Raw genomic sequence first — 16,804 nt, forward strand, 5'->3', positions numbered from 1 at the left:
GCAGAGAAAACTATAAGAAATAATATTGAAATAATCAAGAATGAAAAACAGACATAAAGGGTATTTCTTCAGGGACTGGAGCAATGGTTCTGCAATTAAGGGTTCTTTCTTGAAGAGGACCTGGATCCATTCCCCCACATGTGTATCGAGTGATGCACAACTGCTTGTAACTCCAGTTCTAGGGTATCTGACATTGCCTTTTGGATTACATGGACACCTGCATGCATTCAATGCTCATACAGCAAACACAACATATGCACATAAAAATAAATATTAAAATTCTTTTTGAAAAAGTAGACATTGTGATCTTAAACAAGAATGATTTTTCTGGGCTCATTGGTACAATGAGCCAGAAAGCCACTGTCTTCCACAAACTAATGACATAACCTTGGAGAGAATTAGTGAACCTGAAGATAGATCAATGAAAATTACTCATACTGCAACACAAAGAGGGAAAATGTGAGAAAAGGAAAATATAAAACTATAGTGTCATATATTTGATCATATGTGGGATTTGTATCAATTCCAAAGAACATAAGAGAGAAAGAAATTATGGCTAAGTATTTCTCAAATTAAGGACTGATACGCAAGTTTATGTTCATGAAATCCAGAGAACCTCAAACAAGATAAAACAAAAGGAATAATAGACTCTTAATGGAAGTCATGGGAGTAGAAGGAACATCATTTGTAGAAATAAAGGCAAGAATGAAAGCCAACAGAAAATATCAAAGCTAGAAGGCAGTACAGCTACATGTTTTTGAGATTTTAAATTACTTTGTTGTGGTGGTGGTGGTAGTGGTGTGTGTGTGTGTGTGTGTGTGTGTGTGTGTGTGTGTGAGAGAGAGAGAGAGAGAGAGAGAGAGAAGCATACTTATGTATACCAGAAGACAGTTCTCTCAGAAAGCCTGTCTTCCACAAACTAATGAGATCTGAGCATCACACAGGTTGCTAGGCCCGTGTGTGAGCACCTCTACCCACTGAGTCATCTTGGATCTATACAACAAATTGTTCTATACAATGCAATTTGTATGAAAAAAAACCAGAAACAAAATATATGAGAAGTCCTTTATGTTATGCTTAATTTTGTAAAAAGATAACTAAAGAAATTTCATGTTTTGTAGTTAAATTTTTCCAGATATACAAAGAACACAAAGAGACAGGTGAAATTGATGACAGTATTGTTTCATTTATCACTACATATTCAAAATATTCTTGCAACATACAATCAATATGAAAAATAGCAATGAGATGTTTTACATTCTTTCTTTCATATTAAACCTTTGAAACCTGAAATGTATTTTATACTTACAGCATAGAACAAATCTGCTTAACTATCTTTGAACACCCAATATAGAGGTTTAGTATAGGCATGGCCGCTCAAGACTGTGTTCCTGACACTCAGAAATTTGCTATGAAATTAAGTGCAGTATGGGCTACAGAGTGAAATCTGGTTTCAAAATCAATTGACAAATAAACAATGAACTCCTTTAAAAAAAAAACCAAGCAATTCAAAAACAGCACTGTAGCCTAGAGTGGTGGCACTTGCCTTAGATGCAGCCTTTTTATACAGTGAGTTCTAAGACAGACAGAGCTACATAATGAACTCCTGTTTTGAAAAACAAAAACAACACAGAAAAAAAAAACCAGTACCATGAAGGTTAAAGAATCGGAGCTATGTATCCTCATGCTTCTGAGAGACAAAACTGAGACCTGAGACCTGATGGCTATAGTACTCCTGGACTGTCACATGTAGATGAATTACCAAAGGCACCCTCAGGCATAAAGGTCCAGGGAAATGAGAAGCAAAAACAGTACTAAAAGCAGGGATGGTGATAGGGAGTCAACAGCCAAGGTCTTCTACCCTTGATGGTCTCCAAATCTTAGACTGCTCTCTCCATAAACACACAGGACAGTTTCAGGAGTCTCTTACATTTATTTGCAACTATGCTCCAATTGGGATGTGGTTTATCACCTTCATTTTCCCTTTCTCTGTCGTTGCTCACATAGATGTTCAATATCTCTTTCCCATCTCAGCTAAGGGTGGAGAGGTAAATTGAAAGAGACTTTGTACAAGTATTTCATTTTTTTGAGGCATATAATTTTATATGTGGTCTTCCGAGGAAGACATTCACATATAAGATCTTTGATAGCCATCATCTCACGAAAACAAAACCTAGTTAAGTTGGCTCAGGCGCTGACATCAGAAAATTAAAAAGGGAGGTACAGCAAATAGTCTGATACTGAATCCAAATCCCCTCTTTACGTCCAAGATACTCATTTCCCTAACTGCCAGGCATGCTGGCTGCTACTGCTTCCCAGCTGTGTCCCTCCCCAGGCTGTTTCCTTCTGAACTGTTGCTTCCTCCTCACAGATCACACACTCCCATCAATTAACAGTAACTTCGAGGGACCATCTAAGCCCCAAGGGTTGTTACAAGCTTCGGACTGGGTTTTTCATAAGCCTGGATCTCTCCAACTATGCAAGGCTGGCTGGTTAGTGAGCTCCAGGGATCCACCTATGCAGACCTCCCCAGTTCTGGGACTATAAGCACAAGTCAACAGAACCAGCTTTTCTTTTTTAAATTTTTTTAATTTTTTATTCTATATATTTTTTATGTACATTTCAAATGATTTCCCCTTTTCTGGCCCCCCACTCCCCGAAAGTCACATAAGCTCCCTTCCTTCCCCCTGTTCTCCCACCCACCCTTTCCCACTTCCCCGTTCTGGTTTTGCCCTATACTGCTTCACTGAGTCTTTCCAGAACCAGGGGCCACTCCTCCTTTCTTCTTGTATCTCATTTGATGTGCAGATTATGTTTTGGGTATTCCAGTTTTCTAGGCTAATATCCACTTATTAGTGAGTGAGTACCATGATTGATCTTTTGAGTCTGGGTTACCTCACTTAGTATGATGTTCTCCAGCTCCATCCATTTGCCTAAGAATTTCATGAATTCATTGTTTCTAATGGCTGAATAGTACTCCATTGTGTATATATTCCACACTTTTTGCATCCATTCTTCCGTTGAGGGATACCTAGGTTTTTTCCGATGAGGGATACCTAGGTTCTTTCCAGCTTCTGGCTATTATAAATAGGGCTGCTATGAACATAGTGGAGCACGTATACTTATTACCTGCTGGGGGATCCTCTGGGTATATGCCCAGGAGTGGTATAGCAGGATCCTACGGAAGTGATGTGCCCAGTTTTCTGAGGAGACTGATTTCCAGAGTGGTTGTACCAATTTGTAACCCCACTATCAGTGCAGGAGTAGAACCAGCTTTTAAAAATATAAATTTTAGGGATCAAAGCCAGGCCAGGTCAGTTTGCTCACACAGCAAGTACTTTATTCACTAAGCTATCTTTCTAGCCACAAAGACATTTTCACATAAGCATATATTGTACATTGAGTATATCCCACCTATCCCCCATGATTCCCTTTGTTTCCTACAAAATTTTGCTTCAACTTCCAACAGACACACAGATACACGCACACACACACACACACACACACATGCACACACTTGTCCTTTGAAAAGGTTAATTCACTTAATATGATTATTCTCCAACATATATTTTCCTGCAAGAAATATAGCTTTGCTCTTCTTCATGGCTGAAAGAAATTCCATTGTGTTAGATAAAGCACATTTTCCTTATCCATTTCTGTTGCTGCATACTCAAGTTGGTTCCATAACTTAGCTCTTGTGAGTAGTGCCTCAGTGAAATTAGATATGCAAGGATCCCTGTAATAACTTGCAGCCCTTTAGGTAAATACCCAAGAGTGGTATAGCTGGGTCAAACAAACACTTTGTTATCAGGAAAGGTATTTCAGGTATTTCTTACAAGTTAGGGCAAAGGTTAGCCCTCTCTTTATGCAAGGTTAAGTAAGCTATTTGCTATGAAAGGTGTAAGATGATGTTCTAAACAAAATGTACAAATTAAATTCTCATGGGTCCCATTACCTGGAATACCCAATGATAATGTAAAGAAAGGCATGCATATACTGTATAGCGTTCAGTCTCTCATTCTCTTAACATTAATGTTTCATGGATATACCCTTTACCATAGTAAAGGCAAACTAATTTGATTTTGATTTTGAAGGAAGCAATGGCTTTTACTACTTCTTATACTAAGCATTACATACTTTAAATCAGCCAGGTCTATAGAGTGAGATAATATCTCAAAAATCAAAAACAAAACAAAGCAAAACAAGCAAACAATCAAAACCAACTAACCAAATAAATAAACAGCAACAACAAAACATTTTAAGTTACAGAAGCAATGAGTTTGGAAGAAAATAAGTAATGTCGTTTCTGCTTTATTAAACTGCATTGTCACCTTTCATTCACTTGTGAGGATAAGCCTATCCCTAACCTCATCTGTGTTTGCTGCCTACAGATCTCTCTTGATATGCTTGTCTGGATATCTGGGTTGTGTGACTACTTAGGATCAGTTAAGCACATCAACCAGAGAGACAATGATTAATAATGAAGACCACAGGATACCCAGCCCTAATATTAGGGTGGCTATACCCTCCTCACCTTCTTCCCTAAAACCTTTGTAAAAAAAATCATATGTAAGATGTGCATAGCAACAAGAAAAAGCAGTCCCCATATTTATGATGTCTAAAAACAACAATACAAACTCTGAAGTCACCATGGAAACTGCCTCCCACTAGCATTTGCTTTTCAGAGGTTTTAGAAGCATTTATCCACAACAAATCAGCAGAGAGAAAAAAAAGAGACAGATGACCCCAATCATGCATGCCTATGGCAACTAGAGAAAGGTTTACCAGGAAAGAAGGGAGGCCTTCTGTCACAACTTCATTACACTTTTATTTTCAGAATCTTTAAGTCACATATTGCCCAGAAATATCCTCCAAAGGATCCTTTAAGATGCAGCTTTTGAAAGTTCTTGGTTTTATGTGTTTCATAAGCATTCATACTTGAAAGCAAGATGTATTTGTGCTTTCTTTTGATATCTATTTTATTAATAAAAGTGGTATTGTTCTAAGCTGTTGGGAATAGAAAGCCAACACAGTCATGGGGTAGTTTCAGAAATCCCAAGTTTGAGTCTTTCATAGCTATGCACATCTGTAATCATAGCACTTGGGTGGTAGAGGCAGGAAGATTACTAGGTCCAGCTCATCCTCAGCTACATAAGAAGTTGAACCCATAAGAAGTTGAAGGGTTAAATATGTCTATGTCTCAAAAGACAAAATGGGGGTGGTAGAAAGAAGTAGAAAGGTAAGGAGGGAGGGAGGAAAGAAGGAAGGGAGGCAAGGAGAGAGGAACGAAGGAAGGAAGGAAAGAAGGAAGGAAGAAGAGAAGCAAATGCAAGTTCAAGATAATGGAAGCTGACTTTAATTAGGAAGCAAGTATACTGGTGTACTTAATGGGAGAGTATTGAAGAGTGTCAGCCTGTAGAAGGGGGTAAAGGTTAGACCTAAGAGAAAGGAGTTGTTTGTTTGCAGAAGTTGGTATGTCAGGGCAGAAGGTCAGCTTTGTTGACAAATTCAGAACATTAAGAATATTTTACCTAAGTCAGACACCCGGTTTGGAACAGAGCTGTTACTACCCATAGCCAGGAGAACATGAGTGGAGTTTGTCCCACAGTGGTCATCAAAACTCCATTCCAGTTCCACCAGCAGTCTTTCTAGCATCTCCAGTGGTAACTAACCACTCCACCATCCCACAGCCTGCTTCATCTTTCCTACAGTACATTTTTATATTATGTTCCAGTTATTTTTGTCCCTCATTCTGGTGCTTTGACAGACATTTGAAAATACAGAGTATTTTTTATAGACATCTTCTATGTCCCAGAGCCTCTACCATAATTCCTTGAATGAAGCCAGGGTAGGACAGGGTGGAGGTAGACACAATACACACTAAGACACTTATGTGGTATGAATTATGAAAGTCTTCCTGCCTGTACTTGAGGGAAGGTTAATCCCAGGACATTTTTGAGTTACCAGGACAGCTCTTCCTGACTCATCAAAGGTTTTCCTAACAGAGTAATCAGGTAATCTGCTTAATGGAAAACTTCACTAATTAACTTTGTAATTTGCTTTGTTTCCTTAAGGACATCTAATATGGAAAGCAAAACACTTGCCTGTGTGAGGTATTTGGCAAATGATAACACACATACAACAATGTAGAGAACAAGAAGGAAATCCACAGTTTCCTGCTAAAATTGTCTGCTATAATATTTATCCCTCTACATGGTGAAAACAATGATCTTTCACTTTGAATTCATGATTCTTTTCCAGATCATGGATGGATTCTAAAAGTATGACAGCCTACAAATTGTGCATCAGTTTGTTTCACCTGGATGATCAACACAGGACTACAGGAGTTCAGTAACAGTCTGAAGAAGTAGTAGAGGATGGCCTTGTTGGACATCAAAAGGAGGAGAGGCCCTTGATCCTGAGAAGGCTCAATGCCCCAGTATAGGAGAATGTCAGGACAGGGCAGTGGGAGTGGGTGGGTTGGTGAGTAGGGGGAGAGGGGATGTGTTAGGGGGTTTTTGGAGGGGAAACCGGGAAAGGGGATAGCATTTGAAATGTAAGTGAAGAAAATATCTAATAAAGAAAAGAAGAAGGAAATATAGAATAAATACTAATTTTTCAGCTCAGTAACCATTTGCTGATAACATAGTTCTGTAAAGATTCCTGAATCAGGTGTTGCAGAGAAACAAAGATGTTTCAAATAGTTGCTATCACCTGTTAAGTAAAAGCTGGAAGCCAGGGGCTTAGATTCCTCTTCCCAGAGGCAACTCTACAACACTGGTACAGGAACTTCCATTTTATTAAGACAATAGAGACTCAAAGAAGTTATATAATTTCCCAAAATCTCTTTTCTCTCTCTCTCTCTCTCTCTCTCTCTCTCTCTCTCACACACACACACACACACACACACACACACACACACAGAGAGAGAGAGAGAGAGAGAGAGGGAGAGGGAGAGGGAGAGGGAGAGGGAGGGAGGGAGGGAGGAAGGGAGGAGAGAGAGAGAGAGAGAGAGAGAGAGAGAGAGAGAGAGAGAGAGAGAGAGAGAGAATGTGTCTTTATGGACTTTACAAGGAGTTTCTGTATAGTCATGTCTGATCTGCATTTAGTTTACTTTTTTCCTCAAGGAGATTTATGCATGCTTTGCTGTACACATGGGATTTAGTTAATTATCATTGAACTTTTTTTCACCAAATTGTGCTGTGCCTAAAATAAACTACCTGAAGTCAAACTCCAGACATTTGAATCAACACTGGCTACTGAGTTATGTTGACCCCAACTATTTTCTTGCCTCCTGTAGACTGTCACTCTGCAAGCTGAGGAGCTTGCAGACACCCCTGCACCTAGTGACCAAGCATTCAAATATATTAGCCTGGGGGGGGGGGCTTTCTTGTTCAAGCTACCACATCTTGTCTTGAACTAAATTATAAGCTCACAGAGAGCAAAGATCAAACTATGTTTCCTACAATGGTTTGATAAGTTTTCCCTCAGTCTGATTTCTGGGGAATAAGACAGACACTATAAAAATAAAGAACACTACCTCATTAAGTTAATAGTCTGATTGAAAACATATACTAATTTCACAATAGGAGAATGGATATCTCAAGAAGGAAGAACAGGAAGTACTTTGTATTTGTAGTAGGCTTTAGAGTCTTCTTTGAATGTTAATGTCAAAAGACAAAGAAATTTCCATGTGCCTTATTCATAGCATTCAGAAAAGCACTGAAAAGATTCGAAGGTTTTAAGCATTCACTGTATACTTACATGAATTAAAGACTCCCAATTCACCTGTGAATGAGTAATGCCAGCCACAAAAGCTACATCTCAATGATTTCAAACTGATCTGAAAAATTGTCAAGATAATTTTTAATAAGGTGTTGCAGGTTTTATAGTTTTAGTATTGCTCTTGTTTTGATCTCTGCCATCCAGAAACCTTTGAAAACAGCAGTCCTTCCCAATGTTCTAAATCCCCCCTCCATTTTCACCCATCTTATGGAGGACAATTGATGAAGCCTACAACATAAGGCCAAACTGGCCCAGATGAACGCTGGCCCCGATTTCAATGAAGTCTTGGCAGGAGTCTATAAATCTGTTGGAAGTAAATAAAATTCTTCAATCCAGGATATTTCCATCACTCTCTCCAAGAAGAGGTACTGTCTCCTTATGGGCTCTTAGAATTCATACATTGACCTGATTGAAAGTTTCCCTTAGTTTTGAACTGGGGCACAGGGGTTGCTCAGTTGGATTGCAAGTTTTGCTTGCTTTCCAAGCATGAGAATCCACTTTAAAAAAACTGGCTTGATAGTGAGTACTTGTAATCTGAGTACTGGAAAGGCAGAGACAGGATGACTTCTGGGGCTCACTGGCCAATCAAAGTAGGTGGTGACAGAAGAACAACACCTGAACTTGTTCTTTGAACTCTACTGAACTCTACAACCAGCAATATCCCCCACAGACAGACAGACACAGACAGACACACACACACACACACACACACACACACAGAGAGAGAGAGAGAGAGAGAGAGAGAGAGAGAGAGAGAGAGAGAGAGATCTGTGACCATGGTTATCAGGTACCTTGCACCCTATACAAAAGTGTCATGTCTCTAAAGGTGGTATGAACCGTGAGCTGAGGATATGCATTTGATGACAAAGCAAACTCTGTAAACCCACCAAAAATAATGATAATGATCCCCATAATAAAAAGGGTCTCTTATAAAACCCACCACCACACCATTTACAATTAGGTTCAAGCTCTCAACCTTCACAATTACCTTTCTAATTACAGTTCCTATCCACTTTGCTTAAGTGCAATGGTGAATATGATCCTCCTGGAATGCTTAGGACTCAGTCCATACCCTCACCAAGCAATGTGGATACTTTGTTCTATGCATTAAGTGTTATAGCTGTAGGCTTTTCAGCTCTATATTATTTTACAGTCCTTTAAAAATTGTCCTTGTAAACTGCTCTGCCCCAAATTGTATATCCTCCATGTTATCCAAGCAAACTATCTGTTGTTGTCCACTTACAAGTAGACTTGCCAGATTTCCACTCTTGATTAAAACTGTTTTACATTTTAGGTTATATATAATAAGCTTATTTCTTTCCTTATCATTTTTCTAATTATATAAACAGCCAAGAAATTCTTAACAAAGGAGACAGGGTTTAAGCAATGTGTTGTTAAGTGAGTCTGGATTTATCTGAACATAATATAGTACATTTACACAGAAACCTGCATGGTCTAGATCAATAACTATATATGTTGTCTTGTTTTAGTCAAGACACACAGTAACTCAGGGTATTAGCATACCTAAATCCAAGCTATTTGGGAAAGCTGGGTGGGATCATTTTTAAGACCAATAGTTCAAGACTGAATTAAACAAACAAAAATGTTGTATACATTTAAAAAAGAAATGCAATAAATTCAAGATGTATAAAGTTAGCATAGAAATAACATAGCACACTGTTTTAGAGTAAGCTTCTTTAATAAATAGAAGGACCATGGTAATTACAAAAATTTAAGTACTGTACATGCAGTTTAATCTGCTATAGTTTTATCCAATTGGCAGCATTACCACAAACATGTGAGCAATGCATTTTGATACATTCATATGATGGTTGTGATATTACTGGGTGATGAGGGTTTCCAGCTTCATTTTTATCTGGTGAGAGTGTTTCATCTTATATCTTTCATCTTTGAGCCATCTGTGAGACTATATAAATAATCTCATCATTATGCAGGTTTCCTATGACAAAAAAGAATCAGAGCTTGGGGAGATGGCTCAATGGATAAAGACTGAGGAGATGGCACAATGATTAAAGTGCTTGTCTGAGAACCTGAGGTCAAATTCCAGAACCCAGATAAAAGCTGGGTATCATAACATGTGCCTATAATGGCAAGACTAAAGACAGAGACAAGATAACCCTCAGAAGCTCACAGCCAGCTAGTCCAGCATACATACTGGCAAAGAACAAAAGAGAAATGGTTGTGTGACAATAGCCTTGAGGCAACAAGAATAAACATCTACTCAAGTCTAAATAAAGAATAAATGACATAACACAGTAAGGATACCAACAAACTCCATCTTAGTAAACCAATGAGTTGACTGGGGTTTCTCCAGGAATATGGGTAAAGTATCACTTACAGGAACAGAAATAACTCCGAGACAGCTGCACCAATAGAAAGCTCAGAGTAGTGACAGCTTGGATGAGCTGGAAACAGGCTGCATACTATACAATTTGCCTGCTGTTAACCAGGTTGGAGAATGTCTCTTCCCAGCAATTGATCTGATTGAAAAGGGGATCTCAACTATCCTTACTACTTATGTAAGCTCTGAGAAAGAAGGGTCCTAGAGAATCTGCTAAGTTCAGGGCCTTCCTGAAACTAGTGAGCTGAAGCTATGGCATGAACATACTGGCAAATCTCCTTGTGAAAAAGTAAGCATCAAACTGTACCCAACCGTCCCAAGCAATCTTTTTGTTTGCCTTCCATATAGCTAAGTCTTGCTTGAATTTATGCTCTTCGTGCCTCCATCTCCCAAGTGCTTGGATTACAGGCAATTTCTATCATACCTGGCTTTTACAAGCAACATTTTGGGGGCTTGAGAGACTGCTCAGCAGTTAAGAGCAGTGGCAGTTCTTCCAGAGGACCTAAGTTCAAATCCCAAGAACCACATGGTGGTTCACAACTATCTATGAGATCTGATGCCCTCTTCTGTCATGAGAAAATACATGCAAAATAGAGCATTTATATAAACAAACAAATACATCTTTTTTGAGAAACACATGTTTTAGGGTTTTGGAATTGACCAAATATAAAAAATAAATTAAGAACCTTTTATTCTTGAGAAAATACCTAAACTTGAACTCATAACTATGAGTCACAGGCTCATTCTTGCAGCTGGTCCCATACCCTGCTATCTTGGTGAGAGCTTGCTTTAACAGCATGGGGTCAGCTATCAGCACTGAGAGGTCTCCTGCTATATGTCAGGCACAGAGTAAGTAAAATATAGATCATAATTAGCACAAAGCATTAAATTTGGTAGGAAACAAATCAGAGAGTTCATAGTCCTTTTCATCTGAGCCTGAAGTCTTGGTAGGAGTTAACGGCAGAGAAGCAAGCCAGAAATTAAACTGAGATCATGGATATGACAGTCATAGAAGAGCTGAGAAATTCATTTCATAAAAGACTACATACAGATACCTAATAAACACATAAAAAATTTTTTCAGTAATTTTAGTCACTTGGGAAAGACAAATTAAAACCAGAGTGGGATACTACTTCATATCCATCAGAATCACTATGATCAAAAAGATTAACAGTGAAGTACTAAAAGGGCTGTGCTCTATTGATGGAAACATAAAATAGAATAACTTCATTGGAGGACAGTTTGGCAGTATTATTATTATTATTATTCAAATTTCCCTATAATCCAGCAATTTCATTTTAGGTTTTTACCTAAGTTCTACTCCAAGAGAAATGAAAACACACATCAAGATAAAGACTAGCCCATGAGTGTTCTGAGTCCATGATGGCCTAAAACTGGAATGAGGACAGGTGTGTGTGGGAGGGCATGCCTTTAATCCCAGCACTTAGTAGGCAGAGGCAGGCAGATTTCTGTGAGTTTGAGGCCAGCCTGGTCTACAGAGCCAGGAAAGTCAGGGCTACACAGAGTTACCCTGTTTCAAAAAAAGGGAAAAAAACGAAAAAATGTTTAAAAATGGAAAGAACATTAATGTCCATCAAATTATGGCTGGTTAAACAAAATATAATATATCCCAACAAGGTTATACTACAGAGCAATATCAGACTCGACTAAGCAAATTATTGATGCATATAACAATTTGAATGAAGCTAAAAACAATGTGATGCTGAGTAATAGGAACTGAATATAAAAGTACATATTTTATTATTTGATTTACATGAAATTCATAGAAAAGGCACAGAAACTGAGACAGAACAAGGGAAATAGTTGCTGGAGGCTGGTGGTTGGTTTGAGGTTCACTTGAAAATTATTACTAAGAAACTGTTTAGAGTGAAGGAGTTTATTCTAAGATTGGATTAGAATGGTTTCTGCACCACTGTAGGACTTAAATCTAAAGTTACAAATAGTATATTTACATTTGGGTGAATTTTATGTTTGTAAATTGTATCTGAATTAACTTTTCATACAAAGCAATTTATATATGCATACAGTATTAGGTTTCCTTTTGGCCTTAAATTTTTTTGTTGTTGTTGATTTTTCTCCCTCAACTTCTCCAACCTCCTTATTGGAGGCTTCTAACATTCTACCCCTTCTTCTAGCTTCCTTTCTGCTTTCAAGGTACGGATACCCTTTAACCCTCTTTTTTCCTTCATCAAAAATCTCTGTCTCTTGTTAAGGTCTCCTTACTAGTTTCGCAGTCTACACACACACTAATCTCCAGTAGATACAAGAAGTAGAGAACTCATCCTTACATTACCATGGGATTATCTAGATTGATAGGATAAGACAGAGAGCCTCCCAAAGGGAATAGATTATAGATTGAATTGACATTATTAGTGACTGGGATATCACAAAATAGTCAATCAACACATTTCATTGACCTTATATGAAAACAATCCATTTCTGACCCCATACCACTGACAAAAATAAAGTTGAAATGGATGTTTGCATAGGTCATAAAAAGCATACCTCACAAAGAAAAAAACTGATTAACTATATTAGATTAAAATTTCCAACCTCAATAGAAAGAATACATCACAAGTGACATTAAAAGTTGAAGTCACTTGGGGAACACACTTGCAATGAATTTGACTATCACATATTTGCTGTCCAGAAAATAAAAGGTTTTCTATTGATTAGAAATAAAAACAAGTTGGAGAAACTTAAATAAATTATGTGAACACAGGACTCAAGGATGAGGGCATGCAAAGAGCCAATATACTTGCAAAATACTACAGAGCTGTTATAAACAAACCAATTCTTTCCCCCAAAATGATTAAAAAAAAAAAAACAAATTCAAGGGCCAGAGACATACCTCAAATAACAGAGCAATTTGAACCCAAGGGTCCTGGGTATAAATCTCAACACCAACATAGCTTGAAAAAGAAAAAATTGTGCAATTATATCTATGCTACATTTAGGTTTGAAGGAGAATATCCTCCACAGGCTCATGTATTTGAATAGTTGTTTCCCAGCTGGTGGTGCTGTTTCTGGAAGTGTCACTGCCTTGGAGGGAGTCTGTCACTGGGACAGTCTTTTGGAGTTCCTATTAGCCTTGCCCTACTTCCTGGTAGCTCTCTCAGTTTCTGACTCCTGTTACCATATCTGCTGCTTATTGCCACACTTCCCCATGGTGATCTACCTTAGCCCTTTTGAGCCCTAAGCCAAAATAAACTTTCTCTTCCTTAAGTTGCCTTTGATCATGATATTTTATCACAACAACAGATAAGCAACTAATATACCATGAAACCATTTGCAAAAATCCACATACAGATATTTATGAAGCTCTCAGTGACATTTGAGGAAATTATAAAAGAATACAAGCTATAAAGAGTCTCGTAAAATTTCAGATGATAAAAGGTGTATGGTCCTAGAGAAAAAGTAGAAAGATAGCCTCACCTTTTGCATATGTTTTCAAGTTTCTGATGGAACTTGAAAATTACTTCAGTCATGGAATGTGTTCACATGAAATGAACTACTGTGAGAATAGTGAGATTTTTATTAACTATTTTATTTTTAATATTTTTAGTTGAATTTGAATTACAGTTTTCTTCCCTTTTTCTTCCAGCACCTCATAATTACCTTCCCATGACCTCCTTCCTTAACCTCAAAAACTCTCAAGATGACAGCCTCTTTTTCTTTGATTATATTTGTTACATACATATATATGTATGTGTGTTTATACAAATATATATGAATAGAGCCTGATGAGTCTGTTTTTGTTGTTTAAGCTTATATAATTTAGAGGCTGACCACTCTGCACTAGACAACCAATAAAGAGGCTCATCCCTGGGAGATGCTAATTTGTGGGAATATTGTTTAAGAACTGCTGTGTATAATGATTCTGAATTTTATATGAAGAAATACACTGTGTAATATAAAGTTACTTATGTATAGATGATGCTCTGGTGAGTTTCATGTCAACTTGACTCAAGGTATAGTCTTCTGAGAAGAGGGAACATCACTTTAGAAATATGCCTTCATAAAATTGGGCCATAGGTAAATTTATAAGGTGTTTTCTTAATTAGTGATTGGTGTGGGAGGGACCTGTCCATTCTGGATGGTGTCAACCCTGGGCTGTGGTCCTAGGTTCTGACAGAAAGCCATGATGAGCAACCCAGGAAGCCACACTCCTCCATGGTTTTTGCATCCGCTTCAGCCTCCAGGTTTCTACCCTGTTTTACTGTCCTGACTTCTTTCAATGATAGACTACAGTGTGAATGTGTAAGTCAAATAAACCCTTTCCACCCCAGTCTTGCTTTTGGTCATGGTAGTTCATTACAAAAACAACAAAAACATATATGATAGATATACCTATTTCATTTTTGTTTCTATAGTATTTGAAAAATTAAGAGTGCATTGTGTGGAAGGGTATGTACATATGAGCACAGGTGACCGCTGAGGCTAGAGGCATCAGATCCCCTAGATCTGGAGTTATATTTATGGTAGTAAGCTACCTGGCATATGTGCTGGGAATTGAACTTGTATCCTCTGGAGAGCATTATGTGCTCTTAGCTGCTGAGCCATATCTCTAGCTCTTGCTTCTTTAATTTTTAATTGATGTGCAACAACTGTACCTGTCTATGGGGTACCGCTTGACAATTGGATACTTATATACAACATTTAATTGTCAAATCAGGTTCATTAGCACTGATGGTTTCTTAAACATTTGTCATTTCTTTATGTTAACTTTCTAGCTTCTTTCTTCCAGTTATGTTTTTTGAGATTTGTTTTATTCTATGTGTGAATTGTCTTGTCTCCATGTATTTAAATGTACCATATATCTGCAGTGCTACTGAGTCCAGAAAAGGGTGTCAGATTCCCCATAGCTGGGGTTACACATGGTTGTGGGCTACCATGTTTGTGCTAGGAACCAAACCCAGGTTCTGTGCAAAAACAATAACTACTTTTAACCAGTAAGTCATCTCTCCAGACATCTTTTAACATTTTAAACATACATTTAATTGTTGTAAACCCTGCATTGTCACAGAACACTAGAATGTAAATACAGATTGTCCAATCTTTTTCCATTCTCCTTCCCCTACAAGTGCATGTCTTTCATTGCATAGTAATCATGTATCTAAAGCTGTTAAACATTGAAATTGTATAACAGTTTTCTCTAAATTGAAACATTCCTTCCAGGACTGGAAGAAAGAAGTACAGTTACTGCAAGAAGGAGAAGACTCATGAAACTGGGGGGGGGGGAGGTTGTCACATCTCTGGCAAATCAGAAACTAGAAATATTCTGCAAGGTCTCTTCCCTGAGGAGAGATCTCTTGGACTTTTTGCCTGCAAGCTGTATAGTGTAGAGAGTTTCAGGGCTGCAGCTTCCATACTTCCCCCCCGCCCCGCCCCCAGTTTCATGAGTCTTCTCCTTCTTTCAGTAACTGTACTTCTTTCTTCCAGTCCTGGAAGGAATGTTTCAATTTAGAGAAAACTGTTATACAATTTCAGTGTTGGGGTGGGTTTTTTGGAGATGCTGTTTGAGTCATTCCTGTTCTTTGTAAGTAGCCCTCACACATGAGTCTGTTAGCAAACCCATTAAAAACTCATTGCTTCAAGAAGTTGGACTTTAGTACAATTGTTATTTTGTTCCATAGTGGGGTGAGTAGATGTGCCTGTTGTCTCTCCCTAGGAAGTGTGTCACACAGCCAAGGGCTCAAATCTAAGGGATCACTCAAAGGAAAATTCTCTGTGCTACCCTGTGGGAGTCCACCTGCCAAGGCAGAGAACCAAGATCACAGATTGATAAAGAGCCTTCTAGGGAGAAGGAGAAGGTAGGATAACCCATTCTAAAAACAAACAAACAAACAATAAAAACCCAGCTAAGATCTCTCACACAGGCACTGGGTGGCACATGATAAAATAGAGGAAATACAGGGAGCAAGCTGTGTGGAGAAACAGCAGCTTTACAAATTTTTCTGCCTCAGAGATCCCTAAAGGATGCCCCAGGAGCCTTGTTGTCTTAAAGAGTTCCAGTCATGCACGGGTGACCATCTTGTTTTCTGATACAAAGCCACCACTGAGCCTGCTCTTGTTTTTCTTCTGGATGGAACTGTGGTTTATTCAGACTAAAGCTGCATATTGCACCCCACCGCCAACACACACACACACACACACACACACACACACACACACATACAAACACACTTTTTTCTTTCCTATGCAAAGAATTCCTGCTGAATTACAAGGAAGAAAGCAGAGCTGTTCTCAAGCAATGGTGAACCAAGTTGTCTTTAAAAGCCCTTTTTATTATTCTTATTCCTTTTGTTATTCCGGCTTCCAGCTGCTCTCTTTGAAGCATTGTCTCAATCACAGCAGAGATGTTCTGAGTACCTTCCATTAGCAAGCACAACACCACAAAACAGCAACAGCCAGCTTTGGCTTCAGGTAGTGAGAAATCGATCATCCTACATACTTCAGGAAGTAAACAAACGTCCAAGCACTGGGCTGAAGATGTACTTCAGTTGGCAGACTACATGCCTGCTGTCTCAGAGACTCTGGCTTCTATCTCCATAAGCATACAAACCAGATTCTATTGTACATATCTGAAATCTTATCATTTGGGAGGTGCAGGCCTGAGTTAGTCCAGGTCATACT

Source organism: Apodemus sylvaticus, chromosome X (assembly GCF_947179515.1).
Source record: "Apodemus sylvaticus chromosome X, mApoSyl1.1, whole genome shotgun sequence".
In the NCBI taxonomy this organism is placed as follows: domain Eukaryota; kingdom Metazoa; phylum Chordata; class Mammalia; order Rodentia; family Muridae; genus Apodemus; species Apodemus sylvaticus.